At 40.5% G+C, this 25,943-nt stretch overlaps 1 long non-coding RNA gene and 1 other non-coding gene across 2 annotated transcripts; one reads left to right on the forward strand and one right to left on the reverse strand.

Moving 5' to 3' along the window:
- The first annotated feature begins 276 nt into the window (after positions 1–276).
- On the forward strand, positions 277–348 carry TRNAT-UGU (transfer RNA threonine (anticodon UGU)). The gene has a single exon. It is a non-coding gene; the product is annotated as a tRNA-Thr (tRNA).
- Positions 349–5,241: 4,893 nt separating this feature from the next.
- LOC148801711 (uncharacterized) lies at positions 5,242–7,862 on the reverse strand. Its single transcript, XR_016084569.1, has 5 exons — positions 7,710–7,862; positions 7,231–7,465; positions 6,642–6,763; positions 6,344–6,544; positions 5,242–6,233 (listed from the first exon to the last, which is right to left on the reverse strand). It is a non-coding gene; the product is annotated as an uncharacterized LOC148801711 (long non-coding RNA).
- Between the last annotated feature and the right edge of the window lie 18,081 nt (positions 7,863–25,943).

A 25,943-nucleotide genomic window follows, 5' to 3' on the forward strand; every position in this document is an offset into this window, starting at 1 on the left:
TAGATGTAGAAGCTTCTAGACGACGAGGGTATAGCCGTATAGTGGCAAAATAGTAAACTGGGCCTGGGTGGGGCCCACAGCTCCCCCTTTTGTTCGGTTCACCGTTCACGCTTTAGATTAGAAACGTTGACAAGATTGTGGTTAAAATGAATTGGAATCATTCGGTGAGTGTAGTTCATAAATGGATTCGTAGTTCATGTGTGACGTGGCGCACGTGGGTCTGTAATAGTGATTTAACTATTATTTATATGTTTTTATGTGGATCTGCTAGCGTAAGCCCCTATAGCTCAGTGGTAGAGCGTCAGTCTTGTAAACTGAAGGTCCGTAGTTCGATCCTGCGTGGGGGCATTATGTTTTCTATTTAGTTTTTATTTTTTTTTTCTAACAACGAAGAAAAAAAAGAGCCTCTACCCAGTACATGAAAAAATCTACTCATTATGTCATTAAAAACAATATATTTTGTTTATATAATATTTAAACCATTCACATTGTATGCCCCAAAGGCAAATTCAATTCGTTTCAACGAACTTAAGTATGGGTACGTTGTGAATAATCTCACGGAGAAAATCAATTAACACATGACCACGTTATACATATAATGGAGCATAGAGTCACTACAGCTCTTTGACTCAGACAAATATAAATATGGTGATGTGGGATTATATTTTTATTATATAATGTTGATACTCGTCTCCCGGCCATACAAGTTGAATTATAATATTTTAATAATATCATATAATGTCAATGCTGGCAACAGGAAAGCGGAGGTTATTTAAATATTTTTAATCTTTAAATTAAATCTAATCACTGTGTTAAGACATCTAAAAAAAGTTCAAAGCTTAAAAGGTTATTTCATTTTTTCTACCTTTTACTTGCAAACATGTACAAGGTTTTTAAAACCGGATTAGAGAGGGAACTGTTCTAGGGTTCGGTTCTCAGGTCGAACAATCTAATCATTCGGTGCAAATGGATGATCTGTTCTGACAATAAAATAAAAAACTAAAAGCACAAAAAACAGCCAAAAATCATTCCTATATCGAATGATTCAACGATTCATTGACCAAATCAACAGTTTTTGACCAAAAAAGTGATTTTAAGGTACAAGTATCAGTTTCCGGTTCAACCATCCCATCCAGTCCGGTTTTAAAAACATTGCACATTCATGACCCATGCCCTTAAGCTAGTGACATTAAAAAAAAAAGGATACACATCAAAACTAAGGATCGCATCCCCTATGTATTCTATTTACTCTTCTTAGAGAAATGTAGAAAGATGACATGTTTTAACTTTTTAATAGAGATTCAAATATGATGCCACAAAAGACAAGGATATTGGAAAAATTCATGGGGTTTGATTGGTCAAAGCTCTTCCCGTTATCATCTCTGTGTCAATCATAGTTGTAATGGCAATCCTTGATTGATTGATACAAATTAATATTTGAAAAATCATCCAATATTGACAGTGTCTAAAACTTTCCATATCGAAGAATGCAAAATTACTGTTCTGTCCATTATTCGTGGTATATTCTTCATATGGGTATTAATATCTAGATTTTGATATACCAATGGATATTGAGATCAATATCCTTGCTTCCTAGTTCTTATAAGATTAAGATATAAATGACTTGGAATGAATTGATAATCCAAAAATAGAACAGAGGGTATTAGCTAATGACCCTACATATAAAGGTTCTATAATATTCAAGGTTTTAAAAAATCAACCTGGAACCAGACCGTTTTGGCCATTGGTTTCTGGGTCAATGGTTTGACTGTCCGAACAAATAAACCATTAAAATAAAAAATGATCAAGAAACCGTTAAAACGGGTTGAATGGGTTGATGGTTCAATTGCTTGAGTCAGTGAATCATTGACCAATTCAATGGTTTTTGGCTAGAGACCAGGTTTGAGATAAATGGAACTGGTTTCGTAGACGATTCCCAAGCGAAATGATCCAACTGTATGAGTCAATGATGGTTCGAAAACATTGATAATATTAGTTGTTGAACATTTTTTTGGGGGGTGGGAGATGATTAACAGTATTAGAGGCATTTTTGCTACATTAAAACAAATGCCATTAAATGAGTAGGGTCATTTCCATCATTTAAAAAGTGTTTACTTTTACTTTTTGCGAGATAAATGGAACACAGGCCATAAGAGAAGTATATGTAGGGTTGTTCATAAGAAGGCCCAACCCGACCAAACCGACCAACCCGGACCGACCCAACCCGAGTCGGCCGGGTTTTCATCAGCACCGGTCGGTTTTGGGTTATACAAATTCATAAACTGATGGTTCGGTCGGTTTTGGTTTTCTTGTGTGAAAACCGAAATCGACCCGAATCGAACCGACTTAGTTCCTACTTAACTAAAAACTAAAATATCTGAAAATATATATTCCAATATCTATATCTAAAAAATATATATTATGAAATATATCAGATATATATATTCCAATATATATATATATATATATACATTTCTAAAATACATATTTCAGTTTTAAATATATTTCTAGAAAACTAGGTGGCCATGGGGGGCATGGATGAACTTAGAGCCGAAACCGACCCAACCCGACTCAAACCGACCAGGTTAGTTTTGCTTAACACTGGGTCGGTTTCGGTTTCCATCTCAGGTAACTCGACTAGGTCGGGTCAGTTGGAAAAATCTCAGTAAACCGACCCAACCCGACCCGTGAACAACCCTAAGTATATGTTTCATAAAAGAAGGGAGTGGCTTGAGATGTTTTCAATAAAGTCAAGGGGTGTGGTTTTAGAACATCATTATTATCATTTAGGCATTGTTCCAACTAGGGGTGGCAATGAGCCGAGTTCGTGCCTAATAGAGCTCAATTCATGAGGCTCGCAAGCCGGCTCGAAAAATATTTTTATATTTCTCAAAATCGAGCTCAAACTTATGAATTTTTTATTCAAGCTCAAATCTTATACTATTCAGCTCGACTCGGCTCGAATCCACCCCTGGTTCCAACTATATTACTATATGAGATCAGTTACATAATTCTTGTTAAATTATGGACACTTAAATGTTTTCTTATTATTTTCACTGAAGTCCTTTTTAGGGTGATTTTAAATAATTTCTTTTAATCTTTTCCCACTTGTGCCCTTCCCATGGTTAATAACATGCCACACATTGCATGTTTAGATATAGTTTATCATGGGTTAGGACATGATACCGACTTGATGAAGTAATCTCAAGCATCTCATCATCCCACCATACAAGATACTATCCCTTCAAGAGAGAGGGGAGCAATTACTCGTCTGAAACAAACAGGCAGGGGGAATAAATCATTCCAATTTTGATTCTGTTGTGAATCAAACAGATCCTCCTTACATATTTTAAATTGCCCTAGCATGATAAGGATTTGTTGGCATTTGTGTTAGTGTTTTGACCAAAAAAAAAAGAGACAAATATATATTTTTGGCCATTAAACTCAAATTATTGACATTGTGCTGATTTTACACCATCCGACAATCAAGGTTCAAAGTATTGATATATCTCCATTTTCAAATTGAAACGAAAAACCCAAATTGAAATGTATATATTTTACTTATTGGTAACACTGATAATCAATACGTATTGTATGATATGGTGCAATATGTATCAACACTTTGAACCTTATTGACAATACAACAATGCCAAAAGCCCTAAATTCTTTGGAGGATTTATCCTACTTTTGTGGAATAGGAAATGATCTAGATTGTTTAACAAACAAGGCACTCTCTAGTAGCATTAGCAATTTATTGGCTTTTGTAATCCATATCAACCATTTAATCACCATTTGTTAGGTTTTTTCCTCTAAATTTTATAAAATTGTTCAAGTTGAAACATTCAATTTTTTCTCCTCTTTTATAATGAAAATTTTATTTTTAACCCATTTTAATGTTTAATTCAATGTAAATGACAAAATAAAAACTTTACAATAAAAGTAACGTTCTTCATGAAAAACTTCCCTCCCATTTAACCTTTGAAACAAATGGAGCCTAAGTGGTATAAGGGTTGGAGGCCTCAAACTAGGGATGACAACACTCAACAGACAGGTTTGGGGAGGGTTTTGTAAATTTTAGACCCTATCTACATTTCTAAACCTCCCAACTCGTAGGTGTCCCAAAACTTGTAGTGGGCTGGATTTTGAGAATCTAAACCCTTCCCACACATGAAAATGCAAAACCCTCCCCCCATTCAAAGGTAGGGGCGAGTTGGGGTTAGAACTCGCATATAATTTTCCATTATTTCTTGTTATATATAAACAATAAATAAGTAAAATAACACAAACAAATGACAATATTTTCAATTATTTGATTAAGATATGTAAAAACACATATAAACTACCAACTATCCTTCACATAAAATTCAAAATAGTATTAAATTCAACACCTAATACATAAAGCTCATATACTTTCGAACAATATACTAACTAGCGAGGGGCACCGGTACTAAGCACGGGCGAATAATACTGAATAATTGAGAGAATAAAAAATGAAGAAAATTGATAGCAATTACATTGGCATAGTTTATATTTAAAGAGGTATTCCTTTAATAAGATCAATACAAATTTTTGAAGGATAAAGAAGATTATTTATTGAAAAAAGAAAGAACTGCAGCCTAATATTTCCATTTGTGTAGGTCTCTTCCTCAACCCTATTATAAAGATAAGTCTTCTTAAGAGGAAACAATGAGTCTTTTGCAACTAAATTTCCAATAGCTAAGAAACGATTTTAATGATACTGATGAACTCATTTGGTCTCCTTATTTACCTCATTCAACAAAAGATCTGCCTCATTTGTACTGTACCCCGCTTGTCCAAGTTACATTCAGCTGAGTGTCCATCACATTCTCACCAAATTAATAGCACTCAAAGAAAGAAAAGAAAATGAAACAATGAATTGAAGAAATCCAACCAACAGCAACCGCTAATGTCATGGATTTTATCATACTATAATGCCAATTTTGTCCTTATGTAAAATCATCAAATGTTTGATGACCAAAATACCCTTAAATTTTTAACCCATAAGTCCCTTTATCCCCAAAAGTCGGGAGGTTTGGGGGCAGCAGGTCAAACTATCAAAGTTGAATAGAGGTTTAAGACCTTTTTCAGAAAACCTAGGGGAGGTTTAAGGGATTTACAGTTACCATATAGAGTTTAATAGAGCAACCCTTACCAAAGCAGTGACTGCTGCCATCCCTCAACTCCTCAGATGTTTTTAACTTCCCCCCCCAAAAAAAAGGAATATGGAGATTAATAAAATTCAGTCTAACCTACATCAAATTACATATTAAAAAAATATGTGAATAATTGAATCTAGATATACCCCATGTCATCCAATAACAAAATAACATCCAAACTAAAAACCATTTTACAACATGATTGCCAAAACTACTGAAAATCCACGAACTCCACTCCTGCCACTCCAACTGAACAAGATTTCCAGTCAATCAATAACTAAACCCCTCTGTAAAAACTAAGCACCGGCGCCACTTGGGATACACATTATACATCCATTAAGTCACAATTTGGCACTGACTCTCCTTCCCCCTAAAGATGTAGAAATCTAATGGGACAAAGATTCATAGCCCTTGAAGAAGAGATAAACTTTGCTAATACCGGCCAGACAGTAAGGGACTCTAAAAACCAGGACCTCAGTTATAACATTTGCTGATGCCAACCAGTCCAAAATAGCAAACCAACATCTCCCTCTAATTGCTTCTAATGAATAAAAACCCCTCCATTCCATAAAAACCAAAATTGCAAAACATGCGTACTTCAAAATTAGTTTCACGAAGGATGCAATACCCCATCAATAAGCAATCTTTGCATTGGATGGGGAAGACCGGGAAACAATAACTTAGCATCGAATCAGCATAAATTCCATCTTTATCACATCAAGGTTAAACCCCATAGACTACCATGGTTGAAATTAAATTTGGGTTCAATTAGGGCACAAAACCAAAATTTCATTTATAGTTGGAAAATAAAATAAAGCCAAAGGCATCTCTCTACCCAAAAAACAGTTCAGGGAATCTCCCAGACACAGTGTTGTTAAGAACGAAGCAGCCATAAAGACCAGAAAGCTCGCAAAATCACTGGTTTACCAGGTTGACCAATAGTATAATTGTCAACCTGTCATTAGCCTCCCTGGCCCATATTCAACTTCTTCCAACATTGGTGATGTCCGCTGAATAGGGCTTTCAGGATGATCGGTTCTGACTGAAGCTTTCTCACTGCAGAAGAGTTTGATGTCATATGTCTACAGAACGTGTACATATAGGTCTTTCCACAAATATCAGTAAATAAATGAAGAGAACAAAAAAAAACTGAAATGACTCTATACCTTTTTCTGTCCTTGTCTTTTTTCATTGGCAGCATGTCATCTGGACGACTCCAACCTTCAACAGAACCATAGCTAGCTAATCTTTCAGGGGAATATTCTTCTTGCTGAAGAACCTTTGCAAGAGTTTTTTTCTGACCATCACTTATGGATGAATGCCTTGTTCTTTTTCATCAGGAATAAAAAATGCTATTCCCATGATCCCTAAAATATTAGAAATCCAACACCGATAAGAAAGAATAAAACAAAATTAATATAACTGAGAAGTCAAAATTGACAGAACAGTCAAGTTCCTCCTCACTTGCTCCTGAATTGTCATGATGAATAATATGATCTCTTAGTTGCTTGATAGGGCTTGGCTTGTCGTGGTGGTTTAATTGCTCTCTTGTTTGCCTAACAGGACTGGCAGATGCATTGGACATCCTTGAAAGTACATAAAATGTTAGCATATCGAAGTCAGGAAAGAAGAGCATAAACATTATGACATTTTAATGCAATACCATGCTACAGAATACAGACTTATCTTTGTTGGAATTCATTCTCCGTGGAAAGCCAAAATTGTTTGCTAAGGGAACATTTTAATGCAGTACCATGCTACAGAGTACAGACCTATCTTAGCAGAATTTCTTTATACATTTTATTCTTCAATTATTCGAAATCATTCGCATATTTGCTAAAGGAACATCTCTGAAAAAAATAACTGATATAATATATGCCCAGATGATCAAGAAGAAAGCCAAAATTGTTTTTTTCCTTCTTAGAGAGTTTCTGAATTGTGTTATATGAACTTTTTAGGTGCATTTGTGGGAATAAACATTGGCAAAGCTGTCACAGACTTGCCATCAGCTGCAGATATGGTGGCAATCCTTAAAGCTAATCAAATCACTCACTCTATGATGCCGATCGTCACATGCTAAATGCCCTTGCAAGCACTGGTGTTTAAGTCATGGTGGGTGTGACGAATGAGGAGGTTCTGGGGATTGGAGAAACACCATCAGCAGCAACAGCTTGGGTCAATAAGAATTGTGTGTGTGTGAGAGAGAGAGAATTCTCATTGCTTCCAAACAGAATAAGAGTTTGTACAACTTCCCTGTGCCCATACCGGCAGGCCTGCATCAAAGCCATCTTTGATAGAGAAAAAAAAAATGAATCAGATTCAACCTAGCTGTCCGGTGATCTGTGGATTAAGAACTATTTCCAACATTAACGTATTAAATCTAAATGCAAGACGAACTTAGAACGGTTGAACAATTGAACCGATGTTCAAATTTTTCATTCAGTCTATGTTTGGATGGGGTCAAATCGAATAAGATGAATTAACAGCAACGCAACAATCTAGAATTGAATTAAAGGAAGGAACTCAATTTACCTGACCGCAGTAGTTCCTAGAATTGACGCCGGCACCATTCTCCAGCAGCAACGCAACAATCTAGAGAAGGATCGAATAAACGAAATAAGAACTTAGGAGAAAGAGAAGGATAGAAATGGGAGAAGGGATGAGAATGGTTGAGGGACTTGATACCTATTTATGGCCTTTGGCGGCAGCAAAATGGAGAGGGGAATTAAGGCCACCGAAGGTGGAGTAATTGGCAAGGCATGGATTGAACTCGAGCAGCATCTTCGCTTCCACCTGAAAGGATGAGATATCCATTGTATGGACGCCTGAATCTTGCAGAATAGAATGGGCGAATTTCAAAAATTTCTCTCCATCCTACTGGGAATCGTATTCCCTATTTTAGAAAAATCATATTTTTCAAGAATCAATCTTGAACCAAAAACCGAACTAGATCTGAACAAAAGCAGTAGGAGAGGGATATACCTGATACGAAGAAACAATATCTCCCAATGGAGGTGTTCACGCCCAAGGAATGAACCAAAAACTGCTCCCACTGAAGATGGTGCAGTGCAAGATGGAGCAGAATCAACAGCATTCTTCAAAAGAACCAGATCCTTCACAAGAATTAGCTGGATGGCACGTGAGTACTACTTTCAATCAGTCCTTCCACAAAGAACTGATATCAAGATCTGATCTTGATCATTCCCACTGAGAACAGGAGATCGAATTGGCAGGTATGGCGGCGACAAGAGAGATTTAGCACAGTGAAGCTGAATTCTCTCTTCTGTAATTTCAGCTCTGAAGACAGGATGTGAAGTTAGTGTCAAAAGGCTGCCGCCCCCTCCTTCTTTTATAACCTTAAAGGGACCAGCTCCTAATCCTATTAGGAGTTGCTGATCCAAAACATATTTGGATCAAAATTCCCTTTAAGTGATAAAGGTAAACCCTTATCTTATCTGCAGATTGGATCAGCCTTCTCTTAATTTCATTTGGAGGTTTCCAGATCTAAATCACATTTAGATCTGGACTCTCTGAGTGGATAGAGTTAAGGCCCAATCCTATCTGCTAATCCAATCTCAGAATTCGCCCCTTATTTAACTGATCAAATCAGCCCAGTTCGAAATGGGCTTTAGGCCTAATAAGGTTATGTGCTCACTTAGTCTTCCAAACTGTTGCACAGTTGGGCTTCCTTGTATGGCGTGGGACCCAAACATTGATCTACACATCAGCCACAAGGGTTTAGCCCATCCTTTGTTACAAGGCTTGGCCGAGTACATTGTTAGACAGTGCACCCCCTAAAACCCATCACATGGGCTCTATCGGCCCAACACTTACCCTAAGTGGTCCCTGGGCCAAGCCACCTTATAACATACAGGGACTGTGAGCAGATGCAAGATTAGCCTATCAAGTATTACCCTCAATGGTCTTACACTTAACCTCTCAGCCCATAATGATCAAACACTGCCCAACAAGAGAGGACATCTCCCTCGGCTGCAAGGAATAGTGTTGCACTCTCTACTCACATGGATCCCGAGAATTAAAACCTTTTTGCAAACGGTTGGGAATCATATTATATAGACTTTTATATCTTATAAAATATATTTTGCAAAACAAATCTCAACGATTGAAATCGGTTACTAGCAATCTTGGTTTCCATCAAAGAGAGTGCACCCCCGATCATTACCTTTGTCCGACAAAGGGGCTGATCCTCACTATGATCACCCACTCAGATGAATTCTCAAACAGTCCCAACATACCCAGGTTTTGACCCCGCTAAGGATCTCAATAATTGGCATATCAAAGACAGCCCTATCCGACACCTAGTGCAATATCATAATCGAGTCTAGGGGCCAGGTGTAATTTTCCAGTTTTGCCCATCAATCTCCAAGGTCTAGGGCAATGCTGGAAATCTGGTCTGGTTCAAAGATTCAATTAATCCTACACTACATGTACCTCGGGTCTCACCCTGGTGGCAGAGATAGGCCACCCCAACCGACTTGGCGGCACATCAGTGTCAGCCTTGTTAGGATAGGTCTCCCCAGATCGACCCACTAGCTGTGAACGTTCTAAACCAACACAAGTCTCGTAAATGTCCGGTTTAAGGGTATTACACAGAAACATACCATAGGAACATGAATCAAATTTGTACTTTATTCCTTTACAATAAATGTCAAAAGTACATCAAACTGATTGGAGCTAAGGGCATACAAAACTGTATAATAGTTCCCACTTGCACTTAGGTCCAATCTGAAATAAGCCGGAGTCCCATACTTTCCACGTGTTTCTCAAACACTTTCTGTGTGAGTGGCTTAGTCAATGGGTCTGCAACATTCTCCGTTGAATCTACCTTCTGAATTAGGACGTCCCCTCTACCAATAATCTCCTGCAGTACATGGTACTTCCTCTCGATGTGCTTGGACTTCGAGTGGGCTCGTGGCTCCTTGGCCTGAGCAATGGCCCCATTGTTGTCGCACAACAACGAGATGGGTGATGTGCTGGATGGAACTACTCCCAACTCTTGGATGAACTTCTTCACCCACATGGCTTCCTTGGCAGCTTCACTTGCGGCAATGTATTCGGCTTTGGTTGTGGAATCTGCCGTGGACCCTTGTTTGCTGCTTTTTCAACAAACAGCACATGATCCTATCGTGAATACGTAACCAGATGTAGACTTTCTATCATCTGGATCCGACTGGAAATCGGCATTAGTATACCCTTGGATTTGTAGTGATGCACCATCGAATACTAGACAAAACTCTTTTTTCCTTCGAAGGTACTTTAGTATGCATTTCACAGCGGTCCAATGCTCCTGCCCTGAGTTGGCTTGAAATCTGCTTACTACAGTCATCGCGTGAGCAATATCGGGGCGAGTGCACAGCATGACATACATGATGCTCCCCACGGTAGAGGCATAGGGAACATTCTTCATGTCCTCGATCTCCTCAGATGTCTTGGGAGACATCTTCTTGGAGAGATCAACTCCGTGCCAGAAAGAAACATTTCCTTTCTTGGAGTTTTCCATGTTGTACCTTTTGACGATTTTGTCAATGTAAGCAGATTGGGATAATCCTATTATCCGCTTTGATCTATCTCTATAGAGTCGAAGACCCAATATATAGGAGGCTTCTCCAAGATCTTTCATCGAGAATTGCTGTGAAAGCCACACTTTCACCGTAGTTAACATTCCTACATCATTCCCAATGAGTAGAATGTCGTCTACATACAGAACCAAGAACGTAACCTTGTCCCCACTGGTCTTCTTGTAAACACAGGGCTCATCCGGATTCTGCTAAAAGTCAAACATTTTGACAGTAGAGTCAAATCGGATGTTCCAACTCCTAGAACCTTGCTTAAGTCCATATATGGATCTATTTAGTTTACATACCATGTGTTCCTGACCCGCAGTTATGAAGCCTTGCGGTTGTTGCATATAGATATCTTCAGTAAGATCTCCATTCAGGAACGCAATTTTGACATCCATTTGCCAAATCTCAGTCATGGTATGCTACTACAGCTAGCAGGATCCTATGGATTTAAGCATGGCCACTGGCGAAAAGGTTTCCTCATAATCGATGTCCTCTTTCTGAGTGTACCCTTTCGCCACCAGACAAGCTTTATAAGTCTTAACCCTGCCATCGGGGCCCTTCTTCCTCTTGTAAATCCATTTGCATCCAATTGCTTTTACCCCAGGGGGCAGATCTACCAAAGTCCAGACTCCATTGGTCTCCATTGAGTCCATCTCAACTCTCATGGCATCTACCCACTTAAGGGATCCTCCTCACTAGTCAAGGCTTCCACCAGGTAACTATCCTGATCATAACCAAAACGGACTGGTGGCCTGGATACCCGGGTAGATCTTCTAGGTTGGTCACTACCTGGAACTTGTGGGACACCTCCCACTACATCCGAGCTCTCCTCATCAAGAACAATTTCCCGACGATGATTGTTCAGGATGTAATCATTTTCCAAGAATTGTGCATTTCGACTACAGAATACCTTCTGCTCACTTGGGTCATAGAATAGGTAACCCACAAAGCCTTTTGGGTAGCCTACAAATAGGTAACGGCTGGTCTTGGATTCCAATTTGTCCGGACTCGTTCTTTTAACGTGTGCCGGACAACCCCAAATCTTCAAGTGTTGTACACTTGGTTTCTTTCCGGTCCAAAGCTCATAGGGAGTCTTTGGAACTGATTTGGTTGGAACCCGGTTCAGCACATATATCGCAGTCTCCAATGCGTATCCCCAAAAGGATGTGGGTAATTCTGAATGGACGAGAAGTGACTGGACCATATCCAATAAGGTTCTATTCCTTCTCTCTGAAACACCGTTAAGTTGTGGTGTAGCAGGAGGAGCCAACTGTGATACTATCCCGTTGACCTTCAAGTAGTCCCTGAATTCGTCAACATGTGTGTCCCTGAATTCAGTAAATGTAATGAAGTACACGTGCTAGTTACGGGTTCACATTAGTATGTATTAGGTCAAGCGTGCCTGTACATCTTTTAGGCTTACCGTTAAATGGCCTCTTTGTCATCTTACCCTGAAGGCGAGGCTCACAAGTGGGAAGATCTTCTACAGTTAGAAAATGCAAAGGACCATCCTTTACTAATCTTGTGATTCGATCAATACCGATATGGCCAAGTCGGTAATAACACAGGCACGTGGGATTAACTGTATCACGTACTCTTTTCTTGGGGTTGCCGGCCGATATAGTTTCGGCTATGTTAGTTTCTAGAGAAGGATGTAGAACATAGAGACTGTTCTCCAGTTCCCCGTATGCGATGAATCTGTTGTTTCTTTTAATAGTAATCGTATTACTGGAAAAGACAGAATATCCATCCGCACATAGTTTTGAGATAGAAATCAAATTTCTTCTTAGATTTTGCACAAAAAGACAATCTTTGAGTACAATGGATCATTCTCTAAAAAATAACTCTACGGTTCCTATCGTCGTAGCTGCAACACTTGTAGAAGTCCCTAAGTAGAGCGTCACTTCACCTTCATTCAACCTTATGCTTACCACCCATTTCTTGGATTCAGGTACTAAGGACAATTCCTCTTCCAGTGGTCAGTCTGTTTGTAGAAGTGACGCATCTGATGCCCTGTCTTTCTTCTGCTTCTTGGGTTTGGAAACTTTCTTCTGAGGCTTCTTTGCCTTCCTCTTTTTCTTGCCCGATTTGCTAGATTCAGCAAGCATAGCCATAGGCTCATCCTTCCTAATTAAATCCTCGACCCTCTATAACATGTTGCTGAGTTCCTGGACGCTGACATTCAGCTTGTTCATATTGTAATTCATTATGAACGGGTTGAAGGAGGCAAAGAGTTAAGAATGGCATCCACTTGCGTGCCAAGATCTAGCCCGGATCCAAGGGCTTCAAGCTTGTTGATATAACCCATCATCCGAAGACAATGGTCGTGAACCCGTTGCCCCATGGACATTTGAGCGGTCATGAACTGTTTCAAGACCTTCAGCCGAGTAGAACTATTCTGCTCTTCGTACATTGTCTTTAAACTATCTAATATCCTTGGCTAGTTCGATCTGATCGAACTGCCTCTGTATCGGATTGTTTAGGGAGGCAATGACAAAACAGCAGGCTAGGGAGTTTTTATCCTCCCAATCTTGGAATTCCCTCCTTCTGGCCTTAGAAGCCCTGTCGCTCGGACGCTCCGAGGCAAGGTTTTTAACTACCTTATCCAATTTTTCAGATGTTAGGACCAGCATGAGGTTAGGTACCAATCAGCATAGTTCGGGCCTTTAAGCTTGTTGTCGTCAAGAAGCTTTGCAAATTGTCCGTTTGCCATTTTCTGCTAAAACAGCAAACATTAGTCCACAACCTAATTTGATTCATGTTCATTACATATATATGGATTTTAATCTATGCTCCATTCTCATTTGTTCATCTCTGAGATTTCCCTCCCATCTCAGTGACGGAGACAACGACTTGTCTCTGGAAATGTGGGAAACCACATAGGGTGCATGGAGCCAACTGTTTCAGCTGCAAAACCCCACCACCTTTCTGTGAAGGATCATATCCACTCGTCATATGAGTTTTCTCTTTGGCCTCTGTCAGACAAGGTTCAGAGCCGTTTTCAGGTAAACCTTTCTGTCCAGTGAGTGCTCCACCCATCATATTCGTGAACGCCAAGGTACCGTGAAAGAGTTCCCATTTTCTAGTTGTGAATAAACCCTAGTTCGTTCTAGGTTAAAGCAGAGAAGAGGGAAGAAGAAAGAAAAGAGAAAGGAGAAGAATGTTCAACCAGACTAGAAGAGAGGAAAGTGAAAGTCCATCTCTCCTTGCCGACCCACTTGACTTTTATTTATAAAACTTAAGTTACAAGAAAGACAATGTTGTCCCTCATAGAAGATGGGACACATAACTTAAACTCAGATACAATTGACATTTCACTTTCAATAAGATACACCAGAATGACCAAAATACCCTTGACTCGAGCATTCTAACATTCCCCCTCAAGCTGGAGAGTATATATCATATAGTCCCAGCTTGTTACAAATGTAATCTATTCTTCCTCGAGACAATCCTTTTGTGAAGAGATCTGCCTACTGATTTCCTGAGCTCACATGAGATGTAGTTATTAGCCCACTTATCACCTTCTCTCTCACAAAGTGACAATCCACCTCAATATGTTTAGTTCTTTCATGGAAGATAGGATTGGATGAGATGTGAACAGCAGCTTGATTATCATAGTATAGTTTCATGGGTTTATCAATTGAGAAACCCATCTCCTGTAGTAGATTCTTCAGCCATACTAGTTCACATGTGGTATAGGCCATAGCCCTGTATTCTGCTTCTGCACTACTTCTTGCCACCACTGTTTGTTTCTTGCTCTTCCATGTTACAAGATTGCCACCCAGGAAGGTACAATACCCTGTGGTTGACCTGCTGTCTGATATAGAGCCATCCCAATCAGCATATGTGTACCCTACTATCTCAAGAGTTCCTCCCTTTTGGTATAACAAACCACGACCTGGAGCACCCTTTAGGTACCTAACAATTCTCAGAACAACTTCCTAGTGAGGAACCCGGGGATGTTGCATAAACTGACTCACCACATTCACAGCAAATGATATATTTGGTCGGTTAATGGTCAGATAGTTCAACTTTCCCACCAACCTTCTGTATCTTCCAGGATCATCAAACTCTTCACCTGCATCCACACTTATCTTGGCATTGAGTTCCATAGGAGTCTCTGCACGTATCCTCTTCAGGAGGTGTGGGGCCCACCACTGAGGGAGGTCATCCAATGACCAGCTGGGACACCATGGCAATGATGTCCATTCAGCCATGGTGTGCGCAAGAGCCACTATCGAATCAGTATGGGCCAAGCACTTATGGCCCATGAACATAGCACATCACACATCCATACATCACATGTAGGGAAGAATTGATCCAATCAATTAATATCTGTAAAGCCCACTTCAAAGCCCATAATATTAACCATTAATATTATCTAGTTATATGGGCCGAAATTAGGGTTGATCAATTCGGTCCATATAGCTTGATCTGTGAAGTGGGCTTTTACAAGTTTTAACAATTTAAAACTGGGCCTTTACAGGTTGGGCCGAATTAAATATTCAATTAATTATCAATCCTTAGGCCCATTAGTGGGAGAAATAGGGCTGACATTCAGCCTTGATCGAACCCTGAATTCGGTCCAACCAGTTTGGATTAATCTGGTTTGAATGGGTCTAGGTTTTGATCTTTAATTAAAGATTTAATTCAAGAAATTTATCTAAATTAAATACTGATAAAAGAAAATCAAGAATCAGTTAGATAGGGTTGCTCGCACAATCCATCCGGCAAAACAGAAGTTAGATCACAGTTTGCAGTTTCATAAACTGCAAATCGCAGATAGCGATTTTCCCATCTGTGAAATCTCCTTCCTTGCGCCGCCATTTTCGATCCAAAATTAAATAAATAGAAAACCTAATTTCTATTATAATTACATCAGATCGAATGCCTATACATTCAGTCTAAAAATAAAAAATATATATTTTATAGGCCAAATGTAATAAAATAACCAAGAAATTGCAAAATCACAGGTTCCCTGCGCCAATCAAGATTTCGATCTCCAAGTGTACGAACAACCCATAAATCAAGAAAATTAAAAAGAACAATTCTAAATAATAATTAGATTTATAAAATTTAATTTTAAATTAATCGCCCATTAATTGAAAGTCCCATTGACATTTCCACCGTCGCATGTTGCCACCGCCTCCACTACCACCACAACAGAAATCAAGGTGGACAAAACCATGACAGAAAAGAGGTTAAACAAAAATAAATAAATAACAGAGGAGGGAGAAGGAAGTAAAGAAAAAAAGTGTCCTTCCATGCAAATCTACAGTATCTTACATTTCTTCCCCTTGTCTCTCATGCAAGGCATTTATTAAAGCAAACTACAGTGTATAACAGCAGAAACACATGAGAAATGAAACAAGAAAAAAAAGAGAAAAAACAAATTACACACAGAGAGAAGGATGATCGACGCTGCAAAGCAAGTGAATCGGAAGTCTGTTTCGTAATTTCCAGAAAGAGAGGATGACCTGCTTCGATGGCGATCTAACAATCCATAGGAGTAAACTGAACTCCCAGATTAGGTTCTTCTACCCGGGGGCACCTTCTCGGCAGTTGCAGCCGGTTTCCTCGTCTGAACGGTGAAGCTGCAAAGCTGCAAGATCTTGGTTTGACAACGTCGATGAACAGAGGAGGTGTGGCTTTGACCTCAAGTTTCTGGCATTAGAACGATGACGACTCCCGTGGATTGAGACGCCGCCCCTCCGACGATCACTCCTTCCCCGTTGCAATCTCCTCCGCTATCGTCGAAAGAGACAATGAAAAGAGGTGAAATTTTTAACCCATTTTAATGTTTAATTCAATGTAAATGACAAAATAAAAAAAAAAAAGAAAACTTTACAATAAAAGTAACTTTCTTCATGAAAAACTTCCCTCCCATTTAACCTTTGAAACAAATGGAACCTAAGTGGTATAAGGGTTGGAGGCCTCAAACTAGGGATGGCAACACTCAACGGGCAGGTTGGGTAGGGTTTTGTAATTTTTAGAACTTATCTACATATCTAAACCTCTCAATTCGAGGTGTCTCAAAACTTGTAGAGGGCTAGATTTTGAGAATCTAAATCCTTCCCGTAGATGAAAATGCAAAACCCTCTCTCCATTCAAACGTAGGGGCGAGTTGGGGTTAGAACTCGCATATAATTTTCCATTATTTGTTATTATATATAAGCAATAAATAAGTAATAACACAAGCAAAAGACAATATTTTCAATTATTTGTTTAAGATATGTAAATCACATATAAACTACCAAGTATCTTCACATAAAATTCAAAATAGTATTAAATTCAACACCTAATACATAAAGCTCATATATTTTCCAACAATATACTAATCAGGGAAGATCAAGTTTAACCTAATTCTTCATATAGGTTGTAGAATCCCAAAACCCATCTTTGCCCCAAAACCAGCCCTATCAAAGTGGGCTCCTACCGTGTAGGGTAGCTACCTCAAACATTTTGTTTTGAATGAAATATGATTTTACATGCTTATTTTAGGGATAAGTTGATTGCAATCCATCGTAGAAATCTAAAATTGCAGCCCCCTCCTAGTCTACTAGTAGCCCCCCTATAAACCACATCCTGCTCGTGGATTTGGCATCAATCCACGATCAGGATTCAGTCCACCCCTAGAAATCTTAGCTCCACCCTAGGGGTGGAATGAATCTTGACTATGGATTGATGCCAAATCCACAGACAGTATGTGATTTATAAGAGGGCTACTAGTAGTCTACTGGGAGGTGTAGGGGTGGATTTGAGCCGAGCCGAGCCGAGCCGAATAGTATTAGGCTCGAGACTATTCTATAAGGCTTGAGCTTGAGCTCGGTTCGAGCCAGAACCTTGAGCTCGAGCTCGATTTTGAAAAAAAAATTTATAAAAATAAAAAATTATATATAAAAATATTTTTATTTGATATTTAAAAAATTAAGAATTATAATATTATATATTATTTTTTATAATTTTATTATATATATATATATATATATGAATCGACTCGCGAACCTCACAAGTTGAGTTATAATATGCTCGAATTCAACTCATTTAATAATCGAGCCAATGAATTGAACTCAAATTCAATTGAAACCAAACTGAGCCGAACTTTTCACGGACCGAGCTCGAACAGCTCGTGAAAAGCTCGGCTCCTTGCCACCTATGTAGGTGGCTGTAATTTCAGATTTCTGAGGGTCAGGTTGAATCTATCAACGCATTAAACCTGTATAATTGCAAATTGGAGGCCCGGCTCCACGGCGACTTCTTCAACGGTGAGCCCATCCATCTATAATTGGCGTGAGACATGTTGTCACAGGTGACTCCTTCGTCGCGCCATCAAGCACCTACAGTGAGCCATCCGAGTGCCAACCGCGTGCCTTCATGGTGTCAACATGTGTGTCATGGGTGGGCTTTGCTTGTATTTTGTAAAGGGGACCGCCAATGGCGTTATTGTAATTACTTAGTATGCTTTTCCATCATTTTGATGTTTCCTATTGTCACTCCCCCAAAAGCTTAACGTACTCTTTGAGGGGAGGTAGGTAGTCGAGTGAGCTCATAAGCGTGTAAAGGTTAAGCACGAGATCCCCTCGACACTGTACTGTGTGCTTGTGCTTACCACTGATTAATGCAATACAAGTAGCCTTTTGCTAATTCGTGTGCCTTCTTGTTGCCTTCGTGTGTGTGTGTTTGTTTTGTTTCGTAGGCTTACTCCCCCATTTCGAGTGCCGCACGGGGCCCCAACGATTACCCCCGTGACAGTTGGTATCAGAGCAGGTGCTCCTACAAACACTCTAGACCTTGTCTTCGTCCCTACATCAACCCAATGAAGAGCAATCGGGGCATTTCTGATGACACACCACATGGGCGGATTCAAGCCCACGACACTGACGAAGCTCCACTTGACGAACCTACCAAGACACAAGCCCCAAAGGGGCGTACAACCAAAGCTAGCAAGCACGACAAATCAGTCGACCAACTAGCTACCGTGGACATGCGCCTCCTACGTTGCGAGATGACAGTGGGAGAAACCCGAGATCGGGTTGATGAACTCCACCTCAACCTAGAGACGGTTGAGAATATAGTGGTGGAACTAGAAGGACATTTCAATGGCGCCTTCAGAGACATGCACACCACCATACAGAATTCGGGAGCTGGGCCTTCCCAAAGCAGCCTACAGGGCTTGCTAGACAGATTCCAAGCGCAATTGGATGAGATGAGAGATGAGATGACTCTCCTAAAGAGGGCAGTGGCCAACACACCAAGCACTCCCTCCACCCTAGCTTCCATGAACATCAAGATCCAAGAGCCAACACCTTACTCGGGTGCTCGGGATGCTAGGGAGCTTGACAACTTCTTGTGGCAATTGGAGCAATATTTCTCTGCCACTGGCATCATTGACAACCAAACTCAGGTACGTACAGTTGCTATGTATTTGACTGATATCGCAATGTTATGGTGGCGTAGGTGTTGCCAAGACATTGAACGTGGAACCCGTACCATCGACACTTGGGTGGGATTCAAGCATGAGATCAAGCAACAGTTCTACCCAGAAAATGTGGAGTACTTGGCGCGCCGAAGAATGAAGAATCTCAGACATCAAGAATCACTACATGACTATGTCAAGGAGTTTTCGGCCTTGACGCTGGAGATCACTGACATGTCAGACAAGGATCTTCTGTTCAATTTTATGGACGGTCTCAGGCCATGGGCTGAGCTCGAACTCCAGCGACGTGGGGTTGAGGACCTCGCCACCGCCATGGCCATAGCTGAACAGCTTGTTGATCTGAGTACACCTAAGGAAGATGTGCAAAGACCATCCAGCCCAGGTACCATGAGTTTGAGTGGGGGAGATCCACAATCAACCCCTACAAAGGAGAAGCCAGTGCCCGCGGATAAGCCCTACACTTACCAACAAGGGAAGAAGCCACAAGGAGGCCTAAGCTACTAGGGCCACCAATCCACTAGGAGACCTCCTCCTGCGCCGTGTTACCTTTGCAACGGGAAGCATTGGACGAGTGACTGTCCAACCCGAAAGAAAATAACTGCCCTCATCGCCAAACTCAGTGATAGTGAAGAGAACGATGGGGAGAAACCCATAGTGGCGCCCAGAGTAGGCGCCCTCCAACTCATCAATGCCATGGTCAAGAAAGAGGCCACATCAAAGCGGCCCACCAAAGCCTACAAGGGGCTGAGTTACGTAGACATCACCCTCGGCGGGAGGCCGACCCAAGCCTTGGTGGACACTGGGGCCACCCACAACTTCATTTCGCTTGCGGAGGCAAAGCGACTCGGCTTGACCACCACCAAACAAACTGGGTGGGTCAAGGCTGTCAACTCCGAGGCCAAAGCAGTAGAGGGCACGGCCCGTGGAGTAGAGCTCCGAGTTGGACCATGGAAAGGACCCATCAATCTATCTGTGGTTCCCTTGGATGATTTTCAGGTGGTTTTTGGAGTGGAGTTCCTCAAGCAGGCGGAAGCAGCACTTATGCCACACATCAATAGTTTGCTTATTATGGACGAACACTCCCCTGCATGGTTCCTGTCTCATCAGCCTTGCAGATACTTGGGAAGCAGCTTTCAGCCTTGCATTTGTACCAAGAAACTATCAACCATGAAGACAACTCTGCGTCAACAAGGAAGAACCCCTGTCAAGTACCTCACATCGACACTGGAACTGGTTGGGAAGTCGTCACCAGGAAGAAGTCACCCCCAAGACAGTTCCATTTTCAGCGTCAACACCAGCAACAACATCAGCTTCAACACCAACCACATCAGCAGAAGTCGACTTCGCAGCAGAAGCCGCAAGTGCCCGCAGTTGGTGGGCCCAACAGAAGAAGAGCCAAGGCCGTGTCAAACCTTGCCCACATCTACTACCACAACCCTCGGGGAGAGCGAGTGCCACCCAAGCCATCTAGGGACCACATTCGCATCATCCCTAAGGCTAGTTCCCATAGTAGCCCTATGAGTTACCCTTGGGGAAAAATGCATGGGAATCCACACCTTAATAATCCAAAACACCATTTTGATCCTTACCTGGCCCAAACCTACCCCTTAGCCAAACAGAACCAGCCACTAACATACCTTGAGGCTGCCAGGAAAGGACTTAGCCATAGGAAACCCCAACAGAATGAGCCAACCCGACCATGCCACCAAAATATACACCTCGGCCTTGGACGACAGCCGGTTCGGGGAGCAGTAGAAGAACCCTCCTTCCGCAATAGTGATTCTAAGGGACCAGCCGAAGCCGATCTCCGAGGACGTAGATCAAATTGAGTGGGGGAGAATGTCACAGGTGATTCCTTCGTCGCGCCATCAAGCACCTACAGTGAGCCATCCGAGTGCCAACCGCGTGCCTTCATGGTGTCAACATGTGTGTCATGGGTGGGCTTTGCTTGTATTTTGTAAAGGGGACCGCCAATGGCGTTATTGTAATTACTTAGTATGTTTTTCCATCATTTTGATGTTTCCTATTGTCACTCCCCCAAAATCTTAACGTACTCTTTGAGGGGAAGTAGGTAGTCGAGTGAGCTCATAAGCGTGTTAAGGTTAAGCACGAGATCCCCTCGACACTGTACTGTGTGCTTGTGTTTACCACTGATTAATGCAATACAAGTAGCCTTTTGCTAATTCATGTGCCTTCTTGTTGCCTTTGTGTGTGTGTTTGCTTTGTTTCGTAGGCTTACTCCCCCATTTCGAGTGCCGCACGGGGCCCCAACGATTACCCCGTCACAATGTGGCATGTAGGGCAAATCGGCAATCACAAAACAAATTAAGGTTCCCATCGTCCCGTCGCTTTATACATTTAAGGGAGTGTAGTAATTTAATGGAAGTGCCAGCTGTACATATGCATGGCCAGCTCAGATAGAGTGATCCCTCATTCCTACATCATTGTCTAATGCACCTCGGTCATTTGCATTTGGAGTTGAAGGAATTTTCTAGAGCTGTAAATGGGTCTAATTTGAGATAGGGTGGACCAGTTTGAAATCCAAGTAAATAATGCAAATGCATGATTTTGAATTGAAATTTGTTGGATTTAGATTGACAAATTTGGGTTGTGAGGTTGATTGGGTCTATGTCAAGTTCCATGCTTTGGGTCAACGGCCCTTAATCTGACCTGACCCACCCCACCCGCACACTGCTTTATTAAGACTTAAGAGAGCCCAAAGGGATAAAAAATATTTAAAAGGAAATAAGGGATGAGGAAGAGAAAATGCCAAAAAAAAGAATTTATTAGAGAGAAATGATGGATTTTATTAAAGAAAATTAAGAATAAGAGTTTTGTTTTTTTAATTGTTTGAGAAATATGAGCTCTATGGTGAGATTACACTGTAAACTTTACTTCTCTTTCATCTTTCTAAATTCTAATATAGATAGATAGATATGGATAAATAGTTTTAGGGTTTTGTGGTAGGCTGTTTTGATTTGGGTTGACAAACTTCTAGGTGGAGCCACTGCAGTATATCTAAGGCCATGATTTTTTGTTTTAACCCTTACAATAATGTTGTAGCAAAAGTGAACTATTTATCACATATCATTAAGATTCAAGAAGGTATTTATTATGACTTCTCACATGTGTGAAAAATGAGGTTCATGTTACTATGGGTTTCAAGACCAGACCGGACTAGATGGTCAAACCAAAAAAATTGGAAATTAGTTTTGTTTCACCCTAAAACCGTTTTTGGCCAAAAACTGTCGATTTGGTCAATGACTCACTGACCCAAACAGTCGAACTGTCGATCAGGATAATAATTTTTTTACTATTTTTTATTTTTTATTTTTTTATTTTTTATATTTTAAGTTAGAATGGGTTTGTCGGTGGCTGATTGGCCACGCCATTAACTAATTTCCACTTGTCTGAGACCCTGCACTGCTCCACACTTATCCAAATAGGAGTTGTTATCGTATTTGTGTGATAGACAGTGAAAGACGGGAGGGAAGTTTGTCGGTGGCTGTACCATTGTAGGTTGCAGGATTTAGAACTAATCACGTGCTACTTAACCTGAAAAGAAAAGGAAGAAGTACCAATCAACCCATATCAGAATTCTCTAGCCTCAAAGCACAGGGGAATGCATCCTGACCGTGAATTGAGATCAAATTCAAGGGCAGGATGTGGTTTATAAGGGGCAGAGGACTAATAGTAGGGGGGCCGTTGCGCGTGTCGGCAGCATCTGCACGCTCATATGTTACAGTTAGAATTAGTTGACTTCCTCACTCTTTCTTTCTCTTGCTTTCCAATAACCCTTTACCATTGACTTTTTAATAATCCGGTTGGATCTGGTCGTCTCTCTCTATTACAATCAATAAAGGAGACCTGTATGGCTCATATTAAGGCGTGTTTGGCTAATTGGCTCCAAGGACCCACTTTTCATATTCTGGTTGAGAAAAGACAAGTTGTTACAACTAAGGCCTTGTTCGTTTATAACTTTGTAATTTGTTCAAAACTTAGGTAGATGGTTCTTGGATAATAGTTACCTGGATAAATTCACTTAACCCATGTTCTTTCGATTACTAGGATGCTTAGGTATATTACAAAATGACATTTTACCCGTAAAAACTAATATTAAAATGAGCAAAGTTGTTCTATTATATTTTATAAAAACTTCTTCCATATGGGAAAGTTACTTATTTATCTGGAAGATGGGTAAGTTTTACCTGCAAAAGTGGAATTGATTTTATCATGGGGCCCATTAATAAATGTAAAATGAACATTGTAAGGTTGGTCAATGGAAAAAATATACCCATTAATTAAGGTGTTGTTTGGCAAGTCTATTTTGAAAGATTTTTCAGCAGACCTGACATGCAAAAGACAATGTGAGTATTTGCATTAAGATCTTAGCATCCTGAAGACTATTTGGTTAATGCGCATATTCCCGCATGTCTTTCTGTGCGAAGATGCAATGAAAAATGTCGAAAAGCTCCATTTGGAGCTTTCCTAAAAATAGCCCAAAATGGGCTTCACGTGTCTTTTTAGAACGTCATCTTTTGACGATTAAAACTTTTCCCAATCAAACAAAAAAAGACCAAAATACAGACTACCAGACTTCTGAACAAATGATGCTTACTTAGAATCAAAAGCATCTACTGTGTGTCTCCCCAAACATGACTTCACCAGGGTCTAATTTCTGAATGATGGTTGTTGATGAGGGCGGATTTGGCCCTCCAATGACAGTATGACACCTGACACCTCGTGACAAATAGACAGCTCGCCACAGGCAGCTCACCACTTACAGGCAGCTCATCATCATGTAGCTTGGCACCTCACAGGCAGCTCGCCACCATATAGCCTGACACCTTACGGGTAGCGCGCTTCCAAGTAGCTCGGCACCTCATAGGCAGCTCGCCACTAGGCAGCTCGCCATCATGCAGCCTGACATCTTACGGGCAGCTCACCTCATAGTCAGACCGACTACCACATGACAACCCCGAGGAGATCGCCACCGTACCCCGCATTTTATGGGATTGTGACTTATAATGGCTATATTAGCTCACCCACTCCCCGATTCAGGCGGAGATGGGCAACCTTATCGGTTGGTGGCATTATCCCCACCTAACACGGAAACAGATCCCATCACAGCGGGAATCCGGGAACTGCTACACCAAACCCACAAGGACTCTAGTATATAAAGCCCTCACCCCCCAAGGGCGTGAAGAGATGAGATGGTAATCTCTGCCCTCTAGCTCTCCTATTCTCTAATATCATTTTTAGCTCACAACTAAGCGTTGACTTAGCCATTGGAGTGACTTCGTCGGGTAAACCCCCCCGGGTTCTCTGATTCAGTTCTTGCATGTTCCTTAATTCCTTCCGTTTACAAAGATGAGCAAATCATCTCCTATAGGGAGGATGGGTTCCTCGATTCCCGTCGTCTGCAAAGATGAGCAGATCATCTCCTACAGAGAACAGCCGGGTTGCGCTACACTAGGGAGCTCTACTTCAGCCTCTGAATCGTCGATCACTTGGGAGTAGACGAGATGATGAGATACTTAGCCAAAAAAATGATATGTGATAAAAAACCGTTACATTAGTTGTATAAAAGCAAATCCAATTTCTCCTCTCGTACCATGTACCTTAATTTCGTGAGATATTGCTCAGCTACTATTGATTTGTATGTGAATGGATGAGGGGGGCTAGGATATTGAAGCTACCACCACAAGGTTGAGGCATAAATTATTGTTTGAAAAGGATGGGTTTACACTTGACAATTTCTTGTTTAATTAAAGTAATCATCTCATAAAGTGCGCATTAACCTGCTTACATTTCAATGTTAATTAGAGAGAAGAAATGGTGTGGCCTTGTGTAACTGATGATAATTTGTCTTTCTTAATTTCAAGATAGAGACCAACCTACGTGTCCTTTTTCTAGCTCATTAGTTTATACATTTTAATAATGAATTACATTTTTTTTTTGCTTTAAGTGGGTCGGTTTAAGTTGAGACCAATCTTAGCCTAATCTACAGGTATTCGGTTCATGGTTGTGTTTGTGTTTTGTCTGGTTCACAAACACACCACTATGGAACCAATGTTCCTGCACGCTTGTTGTTGGTTTTAAGAGTAGCAAAATAAAACACAATTATTATTTTATAGCTTTCAGCATTTCTCCATCAAGGGAGAATAGGGTTTACTGATGTAAGCATAATATCATCATTACATGTGTGGTTGAATATTCCTCTACTAGTAAATGTGTATGTACGTTTCACAATTAACAATGGTAATTTTAGTATTTTAACACCCATTAAGTAATCAAAGTACGTCGTCTGCTCGTGGATTTAAATTTTATATCCATTTTCATTGCGAATAAAATACTTCATATTTTTTATATATTTTGTGGTTTAATATTATAAATATTAACTTAGATTTGTTCATGGGCCAGGTAGTCTGATGGGTTGGCCCGGCCCGACCTATTATAAGTCAGGCTTGGTCATAATTTTAGGCCTGCAGACTCAGGCTTGGGCCTAAAGAATCGGGCTCGACTTTTTTTTTGGGTTAGGCTCGGGCTTTCTCAAAAAAGCTCAATCCAAGCCTGAGTCACAATCCGACTTAATACTATATATTAAATAATAAAAATATATTTTATTTAATAAAAAATATATATGCAATATTTTTTCTTTGTTCTTCTTCTCTTTTTTTCAAGTAATAGAAAAAAAGAAAAAAAATTCTGTTTTCAAATTTCTGGTCGGGCTCCAGCTTTGGG

Source organism: Nelumbo nucifera, chromosome 3 (genome assembly GCF_055504915.1).
Source record: "Nelumbo nucifera cultivar China Antique chromosome 3, China Antique-T2T, whole genome shotgun sequence".
In the NCBI taxonomy this organism is placed as follows: Eukaryota; Viridiplantae; Streptophyta; class Magnoliopsida; order Proteales; family Nelumbonaceae; genus Nelumbo; species Nelumbo nucifera.